Genomic DNA, 21,951 nt, shown 5'->3' with positions numbered 1-21,951 from the left:
GTCCATTTTGGAAAAATGAATTTATTTTACAAATAAATCTATTTAATTGTAAAAACAAACTCCTATTTAAAAAAATAAAAATAACGGACTTTCTTCTGCCTGCAGAAGCTTCATTTATAGATCATCATAGAAGCACATTTAAACAATATTTCAGTTTTTATTTGTGAAATGTAAGATGAAATTAGTGGTCTGATTTAGTGATGACAGAAAGTACTGAATCTTTTACATTTTAATTGGAGAAGTTCAACAAATAGAAATAAATTAGAGACAAGAGTTCCAGACTTATATTTAAGCATATTTAACTACATGGTGCTTTATTGCATACAGTTTGATTCTCTTCAAAAATACATTTTAACATGTCAACGCTGGTCAACACTTTGTCCTACTTTGCCTGTTCTGACTTAGTTCAAGCGGTGATTAACGCACTTAGATTTCTATTAATTCAGCCTTTAGCTAGGGCATTTTTTGTATTTTCTGCGATAGAATGATGTGTCCCTGCTGCATACTCTGCATGTGTGTTGCAGCTATGTGTGGATATGCATGAGCAAGCTAAAACTTTTACTTCAAGTCCTGCTTGGAATTTGTCCAGATCTGCAGCACGTTTATCAAAAAAAACTAAATAAAAATCCTCCCAATCCTCCATCCCAAATCCTCACTCTCCTCTTCGTCCGAACACGCTAAAGTAGGAATTCTGCAGAGTTAGTTATTTTGACAATAGAGTAATCTATGCCATCAGTAGGCTTGCTCCCTACCTGGGCGCAGTGTGGTTATCTCTGCAGAAGCAGCAGCCACACAGTCAGCCTGGAAACTGCACGAGGGACTTTGGGACGCAATGAGATGGGGCTGTAACAGTGGTCCCGGCGGAAATAGCGGAAAGGCTAAGGAGAGGGGGGTGCTGGGGGTAAAGAGGTGAAGCCCAGAATGTTCTGGCAAAAAAAAAAAGTCTGATATTGTAACTGAACAAGTAAAATTGGCTGTTCTGTATCCAGCTCTGCATTTTTTTTCTATTGATCTCGGATCATCTGCGAACAAGGCTTTTTTTTTTCTTTTTTTTTTTGCTATAGTGAAAAGTAAGAGGACTTAAAGGCATTCCAAGGCAGCTGTGAAGAACAAAAAAAAATCCTCCACTATACACCAGAAAGACAATTTGTATTTCTGCAAGAGACTGTGATATTGAGTTATTTGGTGCTGCAAACGTGGTCAGTCACATGCAAACAGCTGTTATATACTCCAGCTCACCGTTACTTGTCACGGCCTTACAAATCTCTCTCGTTTTATCTTTCCTCTGTTTCTCTCAGACTGCCGGGGCTCCTTTTTTTCTCTCTCTCTCCTTCTTTCTCTGTCTCCTGACACTGACACTGAAATACATCAGACCAGACACTCACAAAACGTTTCACGCCTGTGTGTCAAGAATGACTACCAGAATGTCACTCCTGTTAAAATATCTTTGTTGAGAGTGAAACAGTGGCCAGTATGTTTTGGCAGAGCTGATGTAAGTTGAGGAAGAAGAGCTGTGGCTTCCTTGCTGTGAGTTTGCTACAAGGTTGGTAGATACACCTCACAGTGGATGAACAGAGCTTTCATATGCTTAAGCAAGTACATTATCTGTCATTTTCTTTGTATTGCTTACCAGGAATAAAAGTCTGTTCATTCAGTAACAGTGTTGAGGTGAAGTGAAAGGAGAGAAACAACCACCCAGAAAGAGTGTTTTCCTCCACAGTAGACAGCTTTCACTCCCAATGGTTCCTAAGAGGCTGCTGTGCAACTCAGGGTGTTTTTTTTTTCTTTCTTTCCTCTAACATTATTTTTACTCCAAAGGCTGTGAAGAGAGAGAACAGAATAAGCTTGTCTTTTGGCACGCCAAGGAGCCCTTTTCTTAACTTCCAAGGTATATACACGTATTTCCTTTCCTTTTTCTTTTCCTATCCTTGTCTCTTTCTCATTCGGCGTGGGGCTTTGTGTTTGTGCGTGAGTTGGGGGGGTTGGAGGGTCAGGGGTATGAAAACAAGTCTCTTCCTCTCTCCCAGGTAATGTGTTTATTTTCCTGGACCCATCTTCTAGTTTACTACACGGTGGCGTTTCTCCCCTCTTATCGCCTGGCCCTCGTGGGGCACTTTAGCCCCTCAAATCCTGTTCACCACATACTGGTTTTAGAATCTGTGAAATGAGTGCTAGAGAAGCGTGGCCACAATGTCTGTCTGTGTTGCTACTGGACTCAAATGGGCTCTGTGCTTTTTTTTTTTTTTTTTTTTTTTTTTTTGTCCAGGGAGATGCATAAATGGAAGTTTTTAACACCTCAAAGGAGGCTGGGCCTTTGTGGAGCCACACTAGAGAAGCCTGACAGTCTCCTGAGGAGGTAGACACACTGAGTGCTGCGGGACAAAGGGCTGGAGGAGCAGAATCAGCAGGGGCATCACTCCGTTTTGGGGCACCACGCACGCACATTCACGTGAATACCCACGTATATGTGACCGCGCTTACATGCACGCAAACAACTCCTTCCAAAGGAAAGAGTGACGTGTTCATAACTGTCTGCAAACACAAGCGACCAAAAGAAGTAGCTCTGGATAATGTGTCGTAACAGCTGTTTTATGTACGAAATCTGCTAAATTATCTGAGCAGAAATTCTGACATTTGTAATGCAACTTTGTTTAAAGCATGTGTGTGTGTGTGTGTGTGTGTGTGTGTGTGCGTGCGTGCGTGCGTGCGTGCGTGCGTGCGTGCGTGTGTGTGCGTGCGTGCGTGTTTTTGTGCGGCGACGTGGGGGATCAAAGAGCCTGCAGCAGTAACCAAATAATAAAAGAGCATGAACACAAACGGGTCTCCGCGCAGTAAAAATCAACATACAGTGCTAACTGTAAATAGGCTCATATGTGATTGTATAAACAAATCCGATGAAAATGTACAACCAGCAAACCAACATTTCTCCCTTTATTGATTTCAGTTCCAGTGTTTGAAAATAATTTGCACATTTCCATCTCAATTTTCCTTTTTTTTTTTTTTTTTTATTTCACTCCTGAGTACGGCCCAACAGCTGGCGTTTACAATCACGCTTTATGCTGTTTAGATGTCTACAATAAGCATTTAGATGCAAATATGTCTGCCTTACAAAAGACTTGCAACTTCTGTTAGAAGCAACATAATCAACCTGCAATTGTCTCCGGGCTCTGAGTGGTTTCCAGTTACAAGGCCTAAGCCGCGAGCATCTGTATTCAAATGATTCTCCATCTCGGAAGCGGTTTAGCGTGGATGTTTTCCATCGGTACTGCGCTGAAAATCAATCACATGGTGAATTAAACCAGAAAGAAAACAACTGATCCATAAATGATCAGGTTACAACAAGGCATTGGAGTCCACAAATTATCCTGCACTTTTCCTCGTTTTCAGAGGGGCGGGGAAAGCATGCAATTCTTTTCCAACAAAGTCTTGTGTTATGGTCACAGATTATCAATTGGCAAATATTGATTGCAGTTGCAAGTCGAATAAGTTTTAGCATTAAGTCTTTGCATGTAGGAGATGGGAAAATAATCCAAGTTGGGGAAAGTCACTCAACGCTGTTCTCCGTGTTATAACAGCATTTCTCTCTGTTTGTCTGGATCTGGTTAAAACTGCAATCTACAAACCAATCCAGCTACAGTTTTTAATTTTTTCTTTCTTTTGGTGGATTACTGAACCAAATTAATGGTTCAGTAATCTATTTAACCAGAAGGAAACTTCTTTCAGGAAAAAAAAAATGACTGAAATCTTATAAGATTTACACTTGGCGTAAATAAAAACAAGGCCAAAGTGCATTCGGCCACAGTCTAAATCTGATGATAATGTTAGTTCTTCGCTCTGCCTCTCCTGCCCCAATTACTCAGACAATTAATATTACAACCTTTTGGTTTTGTGGGTTTTTTTTGTTTTTTACAGAGGTCATTTGTCTTTTATTTCTTGAAACCCACAATTAATGGCGGTGTTTTCAAATGCAAATGAGTCCATTTAGGAGGAAAGGAAATGATCAGTTTAGGAATATTTCTGCCTTCTTAATCTTCTAAAGAGGGAAATGATTTAAAAGGAGGACACAAATCTCCGGTGACATGGCAGGAACCGTAGGGGAGCCTTCCTCTCTCCCTTGTTTCTCATTCTCTCCTTCTCTTCTTTTTTTTTCATGCCTCAGCCCCATTTCCTTCTCCTCTTTTAGCCCTGATTTTCGTCCTGGAGGAGGTTGGAGGGCCAGAAGATGAGGAAAAGGAGCTCAGGGCAAGCCTCTGCTTTGCTTGTCTCGTCATAGGAAACAAATGTAGTGTTTGAGCCACTGATTACCGTTCTAATTGACTTTAACACTCCTTTTCTGGATTAAAAAAGGGTCTTTGAATTGAAAGGTCAAATTACCTCTACAGCCAGGCAATAAATAAGTCAAACAAGGTAAGAGGTTCTTGCCAGCATATGTTAGCGGCAAATTTAATTAGCAGAAAACAGGAAGCTCTTCCATTCCAAACTGTATTGAAAAGAGCCGGCATTCCAGTCTGAACCATGCAGCAAAGGAATAAAAAAAAGGAAAAAAAAACTTCAAATCAATTACACTCAGTAGTTCAAGTTAAGTTGTTCATAAAATGCTTCGAGTTGTTTTGTATGTGCCAAGGCATAAATCTTAATCACGAGCGCAGAACCAAGCGACATTCTTGGTTATTTATTCTTTTGCAATTTAAATGAAAGATTTTACCCATTATGTAAGATACCATATAGTTCTATTGTCAATTGATTTCAGCACAAAGAGAGGAAATGGGCATGAAGAGAGGCTGCAGTCTGGACTGGAAGCACAGAAGGTGGCCAAGAGGGGCACAGAACAAGAGAATGAGAAAGGGGCTCTACACCCAACAAGCTACAATGTGGCCTTTGTGACATAATGCTCTCTGCGCAGCAGATTGTGGAAAATACTTCAAAATTTACTACTTTGCATATCCAGCAATAACAACTGACATCACAGCCAGTCCCTATATATTCCACGTTTCTGGATGGGTTTCACTTTTAGCGCAGAGGGAGGGGGTAAGAAAAACACTGTCAAGCTGTTATTATATTCCCATCATGTCCTGGACGCCCATTACGCCATGGCACAAGCAATGGTAAAACTGAGAAACTCAGCAAGCCCAGGCTGCAAGGCATTGAGCTGAGACATAAAAATTCACCCAAAAAAAAAAAAAACTATTATCTGGAGCAAACTATGAAGTGTAGCAGAAAGACAAAGTTTATAAAAAAAACTGCACCTAGATGAATTATGTTGTTGTTATTGCAAAGGTTTAGTTTTTCTGCTTAGGCATTTTCGTCGGGCTAAAGTTCGCTGGCCTCAGCGTCAGGCCAAGGAGCTCCAGGTGTCGTTGCAGACGAAGAGCGACATAGGAGGAGGCCCTCAGAGGCAGCTGTCCACATGATATTAACTTGAATCTGGTGTTAACAGCACAACAGGTGGGTCACAAGAAATATATTTCCTTTTCACTTGCAAACACATGTTTCTTATTACGGTGCCCCCAAGCAAAAGTGCTACCGCTGCTCACCACAAACTGCTTTTCACATATATTTTACGTTGAATATGAGTATTTTCGTCGAAGCTACTTGAAGCATTCCTGTGGTTGGAAAAACGAAAATGTTAATAGTTTAAAATGTGTGTCAAGTCCTGAAGTAAGACGAGGTAAGGATTGGTTTTCTGCAACAAGCCATATTTTAACCACATGAGACAAGCGCAAGTTAAGAAAGCGTGCAAGCAGCTTTTAGTTAAAAGCTAAAGAAAGAAAAGAATTATCACAGAACTACATTTGATGAAAAACGTGGAGCTCAGTATTCAAGCTGTTAAAATATTTTTTTTTATCACAGAACAGTTCTGAATGGAGTGTGTGTGCATATGTGATAAACGCACACTCGAGTTAGTGTCCACGTGTGTGTCCATGTGTGCTATCCAACCGCCCCCTTTCTGATGTGGTTTTGGGCAGAGTGTGGCCAAACAGTAAAATGTTGAAATTGGAAAAAATATTACCCTTCTTTCTCCTGAATAGCAGAGAGATAAGCACCCCCTTTAGCAACGAAGCCAGTGGAGTTTAAGCTTATTATGAATACCTCTCAGAGCGCAGAAGCATGTACTGTAGAAATCAAAGGGAGTAATAGGCAGGTAAGCCAGTGTCATTTTAAGAAGGAAGTCAGTTGTGAAATTGTAAAATCTCAAGGCCCTGCTGACAATCTCCAGTCTTCAAAACAGTCCTCTGAATGTTTTTTTTTTTCTTATACCGAAAACTATCGCGGATTTGGAAAAGTTACAGGATGGTGAGGCGAACAGAAAGAAAATCCAACAGTCATCTCTCCATTAATGAAGGCCATTTATCTCTGAATAAACAGAGCATGCTCCAAAGTGAAAAAAGAATGTGTGATTCTATTGGCTTCCTAAAGTAGATGAGGCTTTGTACACCATTCCTCATGTTTCATGTTAAATTGGCTGTGAAAATCCACTCACATGCTAGAATTAAACTATGAAACAAAATGCGTTCACCTGCATTTCTCTCTCTCTTTCTCTCTCTCTCTTTTTTTGAGTTCCAGAAGCTGCTCGTCATGTGTCGGATGTACTCAAGAGAACAACATCAAATGTGAATTTGCAGTTCCGTGTTCGGCTTTTCATTTTGTGCCTAATAGCTTAAGCCATAAAGCTCCTCCGCTGTAGAGATGATACCACAACACGGTTGGTCCGAGGGAGACGAGGCTCAGAGGCGCACAGAAAATCTACAACACACCCACTCACACACTTTCGAATACCTGCAGGCTAATACGCACTGCGTGTGTGTTACTTTTTTTTTCTTCACTGAATATTCATCCATGTTTCCACATCATCTGCAGGTCTCCTAATCACAGTCACTTCCCCTTTAATCACAGGGCTCTAATTAGGTCCTAATAAACCATTTTGCCATCCTCTTGGAGCGTCTGTGTGTCACTCACACATCAAACCATGAAATACTATATTAAGGGGCTGTCAACCTCAAAGCAAAGCTCCTCCAGCAGCAGTGATACCGATACTGCAGGCACACCCCTCTTACACTAATTGAAATTATCGAAAGCTCTGCTTACATGCGACACTTGGTCATGTCTTAAACCATAGCGGGATAGCTGTGCCAGCGCTGAGGCTCTGCTGGTTTTTCTGATGTTAGATAATTGTTTAAACCTGAGTGGATATATTCTGCTCGTTCTGTCGAGTGTGGGGGGGGGAATCTTCTCACTAGCGCTTTCCTCCTGTTTCTTGTATTCTAATTCAGTCCAGAACTGGCTTCATGGAAAAGCCTCAGCGATCCCATGTTCATCTTGGAGAACCAATGTTGGGGACGATGATCACTGACCATAAGTTGATAATGATGACTGTTTAATTAGAAGCCTTTCTTTGGCCTGGCCATAACCCAAACTCCTCCACCCTGCAGATGGTAACCAATAAATTTAGCTTTTCTCAAGCATGAGGAGGAACATTGTACTTCCCCCAATGTATACCCTGAGCCCCACCCCTAACCAAGAACACAAAGCCTCTCACCCTGCTGAGGCAAAACCCCAAGCCAAAGCAAAGCCGCAGAAAAAAAGATGGGAAATTTCTGTAACTACATTTAAAAAAAAATCTTGGTCTTAAATGCATTTATCTAAATAATCAAAGTGAAATAAAGTTAATCCAATATGGACTCGAGTTTCCACTCTACCTCCTGTACTTCAGATTGCAGTGTGAGAAATTTGTTCATAGTCAAATTATTAGGGTGAAATTAATTTAAGCACATCACTCATTAATGTATAAGCACACATGACAATCACAAGAAATGTTTTTTTAAAAAGTGCTCATTACTTCAATCAGCAACAAAAACGACATTAGGTGGAAGTTTGGTTGTGCACAAACTTTCTGCAAACATATTGGAAATCAACAGTTTTGATTTTGAGTCTTGAATGTACCTTGTTCACACTGTAGTTTGATTCGTCCAAGGTTTTGCATTTCGATTTTGAGATTGCTAATTTTGTAGATAATGCCAGCTATATCTAAATGATGCTTGGGTCACAAGTTTAGGTAAACAAATATGGACAATTACATCACTTTTAAATTATGGACACTGCATTTTCAGTTGATTGCTAGTATAAAGGAACTCTGACCAATAAATTTACTAGCAAGTTGCATATAAAAATTCTTGGAAGGATCAAGATTTTTGCTGTTGTAATTGGATCAGTTTTGTTGTACTGTTTGAGTGGAATGACAAAAGTCTTCTATTCTATGCTAAATTTTAAGTAAACATATCTCAATAAAGTAATGTAATTCTTCAGATTGTTGTTTTGATTGACAACCCCTGGATTATTATGGGTTAAAATCTGGTCATACTTTATAACACTTCCTTGGGTTTGGGGGATTTTAGTTTTGTTCTTTTAAGCCGAGGAACAGATCAATACTTGACATCCAGGGAGTTGTAATGAAAGGTTGTGGTTCTTAAAGTTCGGAAACACTTACAAGAGATGTAGTGTTTTTTATCAAGTCAAAGCTAAAGACTTTTTTTCTGACAAACGAGCTTTGGCTAGAAAGTTATTGAGAAGCATATGATTGTAAAACATTGTAGGAAGACTTTTGATGACAATGCACCGTTTTTATAAATCTGTCCATTTTTCCTCCCTGAATTTCTCTCATCGTACTTCTATAGATATACACCATCTTTCATTCATCCTGTTTGATTGGAAAAAGAAAAAAAAAAGACTAAAATACCTGACACCTTCATCTGTTCTCACCAACCTGTCAATCACCCCGCTGCTGGCGAGCCTCCTCCCAGATGTTTCTATACCCATAATGCCTGGCAGAAACATCGCTCCGTTTTCTCTGTGTGTGTGTGTGTGTGCGTGTGTGTGTGTGTGTGTGTGTGTGTGTGCGTGTGCGTGTGTGTGGGTATATTGTATGTGGGTGGGTGGCGTGTGCCAGAGAGGCTCTCCCTACAGATTGTCAAAGAGCCTCATGGGAAATTTACTATTCAGCCAGACCGCAAGCTCTCTGTCATTTCAGCAGATTTCTGGGTTTTTTTTGGTCCCATTCAAGATGTAGTTTATCACAAATGCTACTTTCTTTGGTTTTACTGCGAAAGTGTTGTGTTGCTTGGATCGCTATGGCTCATTTTGCTTACGAATGTGTAGCTGCACGAGGCAGCGGTCCCTCAAGTGTAATTTAACACCCGTTGAGACGTTTCCAAAGCACTCAACAGTTATTTCTAAACAGTGATTGTCAATATTAAAATAATAATAATAATTTTTTTTAAAACAAGCATATAAAATGTCATTTTACTAAAACAATTAAACTCCACAATCTTTGCAGGTATGAAATATCTTTGTTTTTGGATAAAAAAAAAATATTTAAGCTAAAGAAAATTAGTTTAATCTATTTTCTCAAAATTAGATGGACCTGCTGCACCATGTTTATCTGTGTAGAGTCTTAAGTATTGGAGAGTCTGCTCTTAGATCATCTTTTCACTAACACCCTTGTCCATTTACTTGGTGCGCGTGTGAAAGGATTACAAAGACAGACAAAGAGGAGGATAAGAAAGCTTGTGCTTGCTTGTTGCAGAAGCCATTTTCTCATGATGTACATTAAAAGCAAATCCTTTGCAGCACATCCAAGTTTTAGCCCATAAAGAGATGATTCAGAAAGGAAACAAAAGGCCCAGGCTTGAAGAGATGCTATGGTTAACTTCATCAAAATTTCAGCCACAAGAACATTACCATCTATTCCCGCACCCTCCCTCTTTGTCACTTTGATTTATTTTTGGCACCGTACATTAACGTTTTCCACAGAAAAAACTGTTGAGAATTTGACTGCCGGCCCAATACATCCATTTTTTCCATAATTTTCTCGCCTGGTTTAGATGTCACAGTAGCTGCTCCATGATGCAAGTGGGTGATCAGCATTTGTTTCCATCCAAGAACGTCGACACACGCATACACACGCACACACACACACACACACTGTGAAGAGATTAAAACTTAGAAGCACTGGCAGAGTGAGGCTCTGGTGAGGCCTGTCTTAAAAAAAAAAGAAAAAAGACTTTCAAAATATGCTTCTCGAGGGGTTTTTGCATGCACCAGTTCACTCTCCAAACAAGCTAATATCCACTCAGAAACTGAGTTGCAAATCAGATCGGAAAACAATGATGTGCCAGCAGAAAAGCTCACTGCATCCGTAGAGCTGGACCACGCAGTAATGAAGTCATGTTGGCTTCCTCAGTCACAACCATGAAACATATTTTACATCTTGTGTCAGATGAAGCAAGCAGATGCCAAGCCGACTGCTTGCTTCCACCAGCTGGATAATGCCTAATTGTTTAGCTTTGACAGACCATGGAGAGCAGTGTTGCTTGTGAACAAAAATTATTACTCTTTTCTAAAACCACTGCTTGCAAAAGGGGTAACTTGTAAAACATAAGGAACTTAAATGTTCAGTGGGTTCCTCCTACATCTTCCTCTTATATCTTTTTTTTTTGTTGTTTATGCCCTTGCTGGATCAAGTTATAGCTGCTTTCTCCAAGGGTTTGGCTCACCCACGGGATGGTCTAATACAAACACAATGCCGAGGATCGCAAGGAAGAGGCTTGTTGTGAAGCTTTTGTGAGGGAGCAGAGCAAGAACCCACATTACACTAATCTCTTCTCCCTTGTCCGCTCACAAGACGCGCTCTCAGGTCTTTGGAGGTTTTCACAATTCTGCTAAGGCTGAAAGCACTTGGGGCAGAAGATCCCAGCTTTCTTCCTCCACATTTTTTTAAGTCATCGCATTCTGCAGCAAGGTCACTAGAAACCACACACATAACATATCCGTCCATGTATGAAACGATTACGCATCCACTGACAAATACAAATTTTGCATACTTTCTGTGACTAAAGTTTAAAAATGCACCATGACCGCAGCTTGCAAGACAGAGACAAAAATAATTTATGCACGACTCTCAAACTTCAGCAATCGTGATGTTCCCTAAAACTACGAGAACGAAAAGACAACTTTTAAAATTGCTTTCTTTTCTTTTCCTTTTTCTAACCCTTTATTTATTTTTTTGATAACCTTGCGTTAACTTGTGTTCCTAAATGTCCACAAGAGGAACATGAGTGTTTGCCTAAAATTCAGTTTCAACCACCTGCACTCTTTTCACACAAGCTGACAGGTCTCAACCTTGGTTTATAAGCTTTGCATGCTTGCGTGTGTGCATGTGTGTGTGCGTGTGTGTGTGTGTGTGTGCGTGCGTGCGTGTGTGTGTGTGTGTTAGAGAGAGAGAGTGAGAGAGAGAGGCAGAGAGAGAGAGAAGGAAAGGGAGACGGAGAAGGGGAGAGTGTGCACTAATGTTTGTGTATGTGTATGTGCTCTGTACGTACGTGTGTGTGCAGGGACTCCAAAATCCACCACATTTTAATTACTGCCCGGCTGCACTGTGTGCCTCTTTGAAATGGAAATTCAGGCAACCATCTTCACACAGCCACTGTACAAATCTTCATTTGATTCATAAAAAACAATGAGCCCCGCTAATTCCTCCACCTGATTACTGGCCTGGACCCGTGTCGGAGACATGCGGCCACCGACGCCCTTCCAATTAATTCTACATATTAATGTGTGATATAAAAAAAAAATTAAAATGTATTAAAAAAAAAAAAAAAACACGGGGCTACTTACCATAGCTGAGTCTGTTGCATTTTGAAGTCAAACTTAATTATGCGCAACTATGCTATGGACTGAAAGAAAATGTCCAATTATTTTGAGAAAAACATATTCAGTGGGAGAGTGAATGATACAGATCAAAATGGGCCACTTAGGTTACTTGTGCAATTATGCAGTTCCTGTGATGATACACATATTTAGATTTTTTTTTCATCTGTAATCCTTTAATGTCAGCAATACTGTTCACTTACAGCAACCAGAGGGACATGAAGATCTAATCAAGTAAGAAAAATCCCCCCCACCCTGAACTGACCGTGTTGATGTTCAGTAAGTGCCTGCGCACACACACACACACACGCGCACATACACACACTGCGGGCAATGTTTTTCTATTAAAAACATAACCTGTAACTCAGAAGATGATTTAACATTAGACAAACCTGCATTCAAGAGGAAAGGAATTCAGCCTGCTAGAAACCCATGATGCTTTTTTTTGAAGCAGCTGATGTTTTGCTGTCTATCTGTTACACTCTCTGCATGGACATAATGACCCTCTATGTGTCCTTTGCACCACAGCTGAACCTCTGTTTCATCGTTTTTTTTCCATGTGGGGGAAAAAAAAGTCAAACAGGAGGAGATTTTGTTCATTTATTGAATTTGACTCATAAAATAACACCAACTAATTTGAAAGTTTATATTAAACAAAAAAAATAAATAACCGCCTTCCAACACACTCCACCCCAGACACACACACACACACACGCGCGCGGATACGCCATGGCATCTCCCCATTAGTTTTGATCATTGTTGAGATATTCTACGACAAATTAGATAACACTTAGAAAGACAGATGTCACAACATGTGCTGCCACCTTTATTATCTCCTGTGGTCCTCCAGCCTTCTGCTGTACTCCCCCTCTACCTTTACGGAGCCTGCTGTTGTTTACCTCCTTCTCATCTTGTTTATCATCAAGTCACAGAAGAAGTAACTGGTACCCGCTGCGCCACCCAAATCGCTCCCCTTCCTCAACAATGCTTCACTCTCCCTGGTCACATCCCATAGCACATCCCAGCACTTGCCATATCAAGATAAAGCACCGCGAAGTGTCTCGGTTGTACCGTTATAATTGTTTGAGTGACGCAGAATGTCGTTTTTTTTTTTTTTTCAGCAGAAGAGTGAAGACATGCTTGTAAAGGAGAGGGAAAGTATAACTCACTCACGGGAACACACTTAGGCAAAAAGGGTCTCTACCACTCATAGTCATATTCACACACACACACACATTTAAGATTGATGAAACTCGATACAAATGCTGAATTTGTGTAAAATAATCACATTTGTAAAACACTGTTATTGCTTTCATTGCATCACTGCATCGATTCACTCAAGTAAGAAATAAAATCTCTTTTCTTGACTGTTCTAAATATCAGATTATGTGAGGAATAAATATGCAACCAGACCGTGTAGCCCTTGCAGCTGCAGAGCAGTGCCATTAAAAGAAACCTGCATACACACTTTAATTTGCATCACGGCATGGCTTGTGTATGAAAAAATATATACCCGATTTTATTTCTATTATTATAGATATATTAAATTCGAAATAAAATAATGCTTTCAAATGACCTCTGGAGAGTTTGTCCCATGAGCTTCATCAAACAGCAGATTTCTAAGCAAACATTTACTCTCCAAAACGGAGCAGATTTCACAATTAAACCCCAAATAAATTTTGTGAAAATGAGCAATATGAAAAAACATTTATCCAACTGTAACATAACATAAACCTAGTCATTTCACTTTCTACTGACTTTCCCTTCATCCCTCCTGCTCAGAAAGACACATTTACACGATGACAGTTAGATAGATGGTTTAGAAGTGACTTTTCAGATTCACTTAACTGCGTCACATCTTTTCAGTTCAGCAACAAACATTTTAATTTAAGAGACAGTGATGTTATTAATATAGTAATGTGAAGAAAACTAACCTAGCTGCAATGTTAGACAGTGGATTGGACTTGAACTTTAACAGTGTAGGATGTGTTAGGACATGTGAGACATGGGGTGGGGGGTTTCGACATTGTGCCAAACTTAAAGTCCTAAAATCCCTGATCTCCCTGGCACAAGCAACGCCTGCCTCTCTGCATCTTATACGTCTGAGGAAGAAAATTCTGAGTGTTGCAAATAAAAAAATCTAAAGTCACCCTGAGAGCTAGATCACGGCAGAAAAAAAAGAAACGGTAAACTGTGTTTTAGTTGTCAGATAATTGCCTTGTAAAATTTAACTTGAGTAAAATACTTAATTAGAATGAAATGTCTCGGACTGCAAAAAAAAAAAATAATAATTCCAAAAAATACACATTTCAAATTCCTTCCGTTAATAAAATGTATTGAGGAGCATGACAGCTGCGACGAGGGCTTTAAATGAACAGGGTGATCAGTTAAGACGCTCATCTCTAATCGGGAAATGTGGGAGGAATATAATAAGAAACCGAAGCTGCGTCTGGCATCACAGAGTTGAGGCTGTGGATGCCGCCTTTTTTTTTTTTTTTTTTTTAACTCTTTCAGTGAGCGACACGCTGAGATGCAGCAGCCGTCAGAGACAAACTGACACAGACAGAGCCGAGTGTCCGTGTATAGCAATCAAGACAATGTGCTGAATGGGCAGTCTAATTATAAATGTACCATTTAGGTTCGCGTTTGGTCTCCAGAATCGTCTTACCTTATGAGGAGACCTGCGTGAACGGGCCGCACAGAAGGCTCGGAACAAAATGCCAAGAGGGGTAAAGTAAAAAAATAAAAATAATAATAATTAAAAAAAAAAAAAGAAAACACTTTAGCAGACTTTTCGGTAAGCTGGGTTCATGTTTGTGGAGAGAGGAGGGAAGAAAAAAAAAGCATGAGATTGTTACAGAGTTATTAAGCCATAGGTGTGGTTCTTCATAAAACTCGATTAATGACTTGTAAATAAGGGGAAAGTTAATTCAGTTGTCTGAAAGTTTCATGTGATTTTGTTAAAACTCGCAATTTTTACACCCAGTCAAGATTTGTCTGTAAAGTGCGTTTAACTTAACATAAGAAGCCGTGTGTAAGGGCAATACAGGCTAATTTAGATAATCCTCCACAAATGAAAACCTCTATAAAATTATGCCTAACTTAGAAATGTATTTGCTATTACACAAAACACTAACAGAGAGTGTGTTTAATGTTAAAAATATGTTTACTCAGTTAACATCACAATATTAGCTTTATGCTGATCAGTGTTTATTTGTAATTATTTATTCCCTTAAGGCAATAAAAAATAATAATTTGCAGGAAAACACAGAGCACTAAATCAACTTCCAGAGTCCGGACCGCTCAAATAAAGTTAAGTTCAGATAAAATAATGAAAAAAAAAGTATTCTCTTGTATACTACAGCCTACATCTGTTTTGAACGGACAAGCCTTGCGATTGTTGAATTTAATTTACGGCTTATGCATTCTTAAGGGGTCAATTCCCCCGACCCCCGGGAAAGTTTGAGAGGAGCAAGAAATTCCCAAGCTGCGCGGCTTGAAGGAACTTTGCGCGTCTGTCCTTAAAAAAAAAGAAAAAAAGAAATACAACAACAAATAATTAAAGTTTGTTGTTTTCAAAAGACAAGACACTGTCATGATCAAAGTGAGACAAAAAGCTCCGGACTGTGACTTGCAAATTAAAAAGGAAAAAAAAAAAAGTGCAATGAGATTGGAGCGAAAGCTTCACACAGCCATCACACAGAGACAGGAAACCTACAAGGGCGCACGTCACTGTCAATGAAAGGTACCGCTGTGTGGACAGAAGTGAAACTGCCACCAGGCGGAATAAAGTTACGGGACATGTAAACAGAGACGCCGAATCTTCATCAGCCTCAAAGGTTGTTAGAAATCAACACTTACTCGGCGTAGTTGGTGAGAATTATGAAAATAAAACTCTTGTGTGTGGAGAGTCCGTAGCGCTGCGTCTAGTCGCTCAAGCACACGGAGGGGGAACAAAATAAACCAAAGACGATTTCAAGTGTTTATAGTGCATCTTACGTATTCAATGAGTTATTTCTTTTCTTTCTTTCTTTTTTTTTTTTTTTTTTAATGTGAATGAAAACTGGAGACGGGTTTTATTTACCGATTGTTGTGAATAAGAGTCACTCCGAGTATGAACACAAGCCGCTTCTGTCGTCTCTCGTCTCATCGATTTGTTTTAGGGGTGTTTGGAGGAAAAAGAAGCGACGCATCAGGACAGCCGCAACAAGCAAAGTTTTGACTCCCACTCCACTCCGCCGCAAAAGAAAGAAAAAAGAAAAAAAAAACTTTCCGTCCCGTGCCAGCTCAGCGCGTGAGGAACTCTTCCCGCATTGTTTTAAAGCACGCACGCACTCGCGCAGCGCAGGCAGGGCGCGCGGGACGCTTTCACTGACAGCTCTCGCTGAAACAGAAAATTAATCATGATACGCATCGGGACAACACAGCAAGCTGGTGGTTTTTACCTTGACGATGAGAGCCGTGGACGAGAAAAGTCCGCGTCCTTCTTGCGCTGTGAACGCTACACTCGGCTACAGTTTACAAAGGATCACTGAGCTGCTATCTGTTGAACGAAAACTTGACTCTGCGCACACGGGGCCACATGCAGGAAAAGTGCTGCTGGCGGTGGTGGTGGTGGTGGAGGGGTGGGAGGGGGGATCCGAGAGAGTCTGCGAAGTTCACTTGTCCAAAGAAAACAAAAAAACCCCCAAAACTACAAGAACCATTTGTTGTTCGCCTATCTGCTCTTTATCTCCCTCCCCTCGCGCACTCACTTTAGACAAGAGAAGACTACAGGAGCTGAAGATGCTGTCAATCTTGGCAATCAATGCGCGCAGCCATGTCGCAAGTATTCAAAGCATTTCCCGTCGTGCAACATCAGAAAGTGAGTGGCCAGGGCATTGATCTGAGGAAGGCAAAGAGGCAGGACTCTCCCCCCTCCTCCTCCTCTTGTCCCCCCTCCCCCCACCTCCACCTCCTTCTCCCAGACAAGAGATGCGAGAGAGAGAGAGAGAGGGAGTGAGATGAAATAAAAGTGAAGATGATTGTTTCTGTCCCGACTTTAGTATGTTTTTTTAAAGTCAAATGTGCATCAAGTACACGAAACGCTGCAACTTAGTTTTTTTTTTTTCTTCTTCTTTTTTTTTTTTAAAGGAGATGCTGCACTTCTTCTGCTGCTTTTATTTATGCTACTAGAGGATTCATAAAGTGCTGACTCGTCTTCCATTTGCGAGAAAACATTCCTGTTCCCTTGCAGAGGTAAACACATACAGGTACTGCAGGAGGGCAGCTGAACGCTTGAGCGAAACGAGAGTTCGGATATCAGACATCACACTTTTGCGAGGAAGAAAAAAATAAATAAATAAATAAATAAATAAGGCACTAATTTGCAAGACCTGGATCTTCAAAAATGACTTTTGATTCTCTTCGACTGTTCTAAGCAAAAATAAAAAAAAAAAACACAAAAACGTTTTGATTTTCACTTTGTGTGGATAAGTGAATTACATCAAATTTCTTGGTGATTGAACTTCATTTGGTCGTGATTTTTTTTTTTAAATATCTGTTTCCACAAATCATCCCTCTATTTGTCCTACAATCTTCCAAGGCGGTTCTATGATTGTCATTACAATTTAAGATCTATCGGTGCGTATAGATAATAGATAATTAAAAAAAAAAAAAAAAAGGTTACACTTCAGAATGTTTAAATTAAATGTTTAACCCACTGCAAATTTTTAGAAAGTAAAATTGGGGGGGGGGGGAATCTGCACAATGGTCAATTTTTTGTGTGTGTTTTCTCTTGCACAAATTAAAATAATCAAAAAGTTAAATTACACGTATTCACTGAGATGTCGACCTTTCAATTACTTTTAAATTAAACCTGTCTGTTCTAAATGTTATCGTGGACCCACTCTAATCGTGAGATATTAAATCATAAGTTCACAGGTTGCTATAACAAAGCGCCATTTATCTGTCTTGAATGAGCATATGTTTTAGATTATCAGCTTGGATGCAAGACGGAGGAGGAGGCCCGCTTATGTCAAAGTGAAGCAATTTCAACAGAACCGCAGATATATAAGGGGGAAAAAAACTAACTTAAAAGGGCTACAACTGATGGAAGAGTTGTAGCCTTTCTAAATCATCAGCAGCAGCGTTTTGTCACGAGCATTTAAAAATTAACCTTAAAGTCCAGCAATGGAAAACAGATAAAAGTTTACTTACAGAGAAGGAAGATGGACAGCGGGAGGAAACTCTGTTACCAGCGGAGTGTCATGGAGCTGAAAGAGGGAGGAGAAGCGAAGAAAAGGGCGACAGAGGGAGGGAGAGAGTGACAGAGAGCTAGAAAAGAGCCAGATAGAGAGAGAAGGAGAGAGAGAGAGAGAGAGAGAGAGAGAGAGAGAGAGAGATGCACAACTCGACCAGAACATCGCATCAGATCACACCAGACTCCTGTGCGTCTGACTTTCTGCTCTCAGGTGAGGCAAAAAGGTAAAACAAACCCACCACCCAGGAGCTGCGGCAGGGCCAGCATCACAGAGCTGCTGCTCCACAAACCCCTCTTCTCCAGAAGCCCTCATTTATTTTATCTGAAAGGATGTGAGGAAGTTTTTTTTTTCTCTAAAGAAAAGAAATAGACGTACCTTTATGAACTTTTTCTACACTTCAGAAATAACTGGAGCAGATAAAAGAAAGTCTGACGAGAGAAATAAAATATATAAATATATATAACTATGGTTCTGGAAAAATTTTGACGCTGTTTTTTTTTTTTTTCTTCCCCCATATCCACGCATGGTGATTTATATGTGGTCTCTTTTTTTCAAAAAAAAAAAAAAAAAAAAAATGCAGTTTCTTAAAGCAGCGGGCGTTTCTTTCATTTCCCGGACCACAGCGCTGATTGAACGTGCCTCATGCGCCACCTTTTGGATTCAGAGAGAAAAAACACCTGCAGGTGCGGTTCATCCTTCAAAATCAGATGGTTGGAAACGAGAATAAGTCAGCGCATGTTTGGGCCTTGTGATTTTTGAAGGTAAAGTGTATCCTGTTTTAATCGTGGTTGTGTAGAAAATTACATATTTTTTGTGTCTCTTTAGAAATGTGGCTCCATTTTTTTTAAATATAATTTACTCTCAATACAGCGTTGCAAACCAAAATGTCGCTTTTATCTTCTAAAAACCCACACTGGCACCTGCTTACAGGTGCTCAGCACAGGATGAAGTCCAGTCATGGACTGTGTTGAGCAGCTGAGCATATGCCAGGAAATGCTAGATCTTTTTTAAATAAATAAACACACACACACACACACACACACACAAAACAAATACAGGCCTACTATTTTTAAATAAGGGGCTGCGTGGCTTCCTCTTTGCAGCTCGCATGGTAGTGCACGAGGGCTGCATGAGGAGCAAAGAAAAAAAGACAGTCCAACTTGTTGGGGGGTAAGGCAGACACATTTGCATACCCTGTGAGTCTTTGATGCATCTTCAGCTTCAAGTCTAGCCCATAAATATTTGAAAAGGAGAGTGCATGAAAATCAACATTTTTGTTACATTAAATTAACATGTGTTCTTCCCCCTGTTCTGCATGGTTAATTAGAGAACACCATTCAGTCAGTGAGTGTGGACGGGTGGGGGCTGACCAGGGGGGTTTGGGGGGGTGCACTTTGATTACTGTGCAGATGGAACAGATTTTTTTTTTTAAAGAAAGGTGGGCTGCCGATTCATGCTTCAAGCTTACAGGATACAGTGATGAGTGTTTTCATGAAGATTTTAAAGTCATCTGTTCACATCAGTGTTCCCATCTAATTGTAAAAGACCGCCCTTTGACCCCTCACAGATAGGTATTTATAAGCACTACATATATGATAATTACTCATTAATAATACATAAAGCTCCGTAGCTCCGTAGACAAAAATAATTATGAACATATGTTTCACTCGTGAGCCCCTTTCTAAGCACTGGAACTGGTCAGGTCTCTATTTGAAACAGGCGTAGTTTAAATTAGATCATATAAATTATGAACAAAAAAAAAAAACTCTTCCTGACATCACAGTGCCATGAGAAATAACACATGGATTTGTAGTGCTGTACTCCATTACGACTTTAAATCCCCTTCCGACATTTTAATCTATCCTGTATTTAAGAATTTGAGCATAACAAACCAGAAAAATATATCATACATGTATTTTTTTGTTATTTAGTACAAAAACAGCCAATGACAATCACCTCTGGACTTGAGAGTACTGCTCCAGACATTCAGAGCAGAACTCTAATTGTGTGTGTTGTGACCTAAAATAAAAAACTGTTTTCCATAATCCAAGAAGAACTTCAATAACAAACAATTTAATGATTTTTCTTTAACAGCTAAAAAGACTCTGGCCTGTATAGGAGGGGAAGGGGGGACCACTTTGCTCTCTGTCAAGATGTAGTCGTATAAGAACAAAATCTAGAAAGTCAACATGACCTCCTGGAAGCCGCCGGCGCGCACAATTGCCTCCAACAGCATTTGCATTCATGCAAATCATCTCCCTCCCAATTGGACTTGGAGTGTGGTGGGATGCTCTGTTCTCATTAGCCGACCCAAATCTCTTCCTCGTAACTCTAGATTTCATCAAAGTTTAGTCAGGATCTAATATTTCCTTTCAAGTTAACAGCGAACCACTGATTCATCGTGTTGAAATAAGGAGCGCAACATGCCAATTCTAATTATATAGTTATCAAGGACAACTTCCCATAGCTTGTGCCAGTGATAATATAAATGAGCATGCATGCAAAAATGTAAACCGGTGAATCTTGAGCAGTAATATAGTGGAATACATTTTGAAAAAAAAATAAAAATAAAATAAGTCTTCTTTTCTTCAAGTCAAAAAGTGCCAACAAGCACATGTGAAATTTCCCTGTGCAGCTACAAACTTAAAACTTTTGGGTGTTCCAGTTGAACACAATTTGCAAATTGCAGCACCTTATACTTGCAGAAGTCTTGTTATTTTTGCTGTTACAAAAATAAAAAAAGATATGTCACTATTCTCTAGATTTTTAAATACAAGATACGATTCACTTCCTTTTCGTGCTCAAGTCACAGGCTCTTGTAGATTTCCTCACTGTGGCTTAGTGCGCCTATAAGTGTATGGGGAGCTGCTAGATTAAACAGAAGGGCCCAGGGGCATTTGGTTCATTTGCAAAGCAATTGCTTTTATGTACAAAGAGCCCAATTCACTGTAGGTATTGTAAAAGCTTCCCACTTAAGGAACACAAGATGGTTCATTCATTGTTTAAAAAAATATAGCAACTTCTCCACTCGCTCTTAATCACTTATGCAAGACAAATTGTATTCTCAGACTCGTTTTATTCATAATAAGCAATTAACAATATAAAACACAAATAAGTTGTGAGACACGTAATTTTTAAAAGCGAGGGGAAAAAAAGAGGCTTTGAAAGCAGATATTCTAATTTCTGCTTGCAGCTAGGGCAGCCTGACTTCTATTCAGCCTCCCCTCTATTCTTTTTATAGCATGCACACAGGATCGGAAGAATATTCAGTGGTTCCTCACTCTTAAATAATTTAACCCATTCCATTTCTTACATATTAAAAAATGTGCCGCGTGTGGAACTTTAAAAAAATGATAAAACAGCATAAAATACCCTTTTGAAATCAAAGCACCTATTGCATCGCCTCTCTTGGTTTTGTATTTTGCACAATTGGACCGCCGTCTCAGATCCCAACAGTGTGCGCAAAGAAGGCGCCCAGCTGTATTAACAATGTTATTTATGTGAGGGGAAATAGGTATCACTGGGAATCACTGTCTGATTTCTCCTCTCCCTCCTGCCACCCTGGGAAAACTATGAATACGTTACAAATTCTTTGTGCTGCGCAGCGAACAACACAGATCTGAGAACAAGGTCAGACTCCTCGGTGCGGTGTCAAGAGGCTCCCTATTCTCAGTCAAACAACATAAAATGGAACAAAAACAAAAAATAATAATAGAAAAAATCTCAAATAAGTCAATATCAATTTAAGCCAACTCCAAACAATGATACAAGGCTCTTTCAGCTCAGGATTTTTAAATGAGACATTTTATTTACTGCTACTCATCATATTTTATTTACATGTGCTCAAACTCCTCTCAAACAAACATCCCTGTCAGGATGCTGAGCAGCAGTCTCTCCTCCTCTGAAAAGAGAAGCCAGTAAGTATTTAGTAAAGGATTAATGCGGGAGGCCTTGATTGCGTTTAACAGAACAGGAACCAATTAGCATAATAGGCCCTCTTTCATTC

At 39.9% G+C, this 21,951-nt stretch overlaps 1 protein-coding gene across 6 annotated transcripts in view; it reads right to left on the bottom strand.

The window, feature by feature from the left end:
• Nucleotides 1–17,980, bottom strand: part of sox6 (SRY-box transcription factor 6) — a 138,957-nt gene extending 120,977 nt beyond the window's left edge. For 2 of the 6 annotated variants that reach the window (XM_008405227.2, XM_008405230.2), the window contains exon 1: nt 16,149–16,568. The gene's annotated coding sequence lies outside the window, so the exon portion shown is untranslated. Of the gene's footprint in view, nt 1–15,787; nt 15,974–16,148; nt 16,569–17,901 lie in introns of those variants that run through there. The other 4 variants (XM_008405228.2, XM_017304046.1, XM_017304045.1 and 1 more) reach the window with 4 other exon arrangements.
• Between the last annotated feature and the right edge of the window lie 3,971 nt (nt 17,981–21,951).

The sequence above is a fragment of the Poecilia reticulata genome, linkage group LG3, assembly GCF_000633615.1.
Source record: "Poecilia reticulata strain Guanapo linkage group LG3, Guppy_female_1.0+MT, whole genome shotgun sequence".
In the NCBI taxonomy this organism is placed as follows: domain Eukaryota; kingdom Metazoa; phylum Chordata; class Actinopteri; order Cyprinodontiformes; family Poeciliidae; genus Poecilia; species Poecilia reticulata.
The sequence above is the reverse complement of the archived record's forward strand: the minus strand, read 5'-3'. Positions and strand labels throughout refer to the sequence as shown.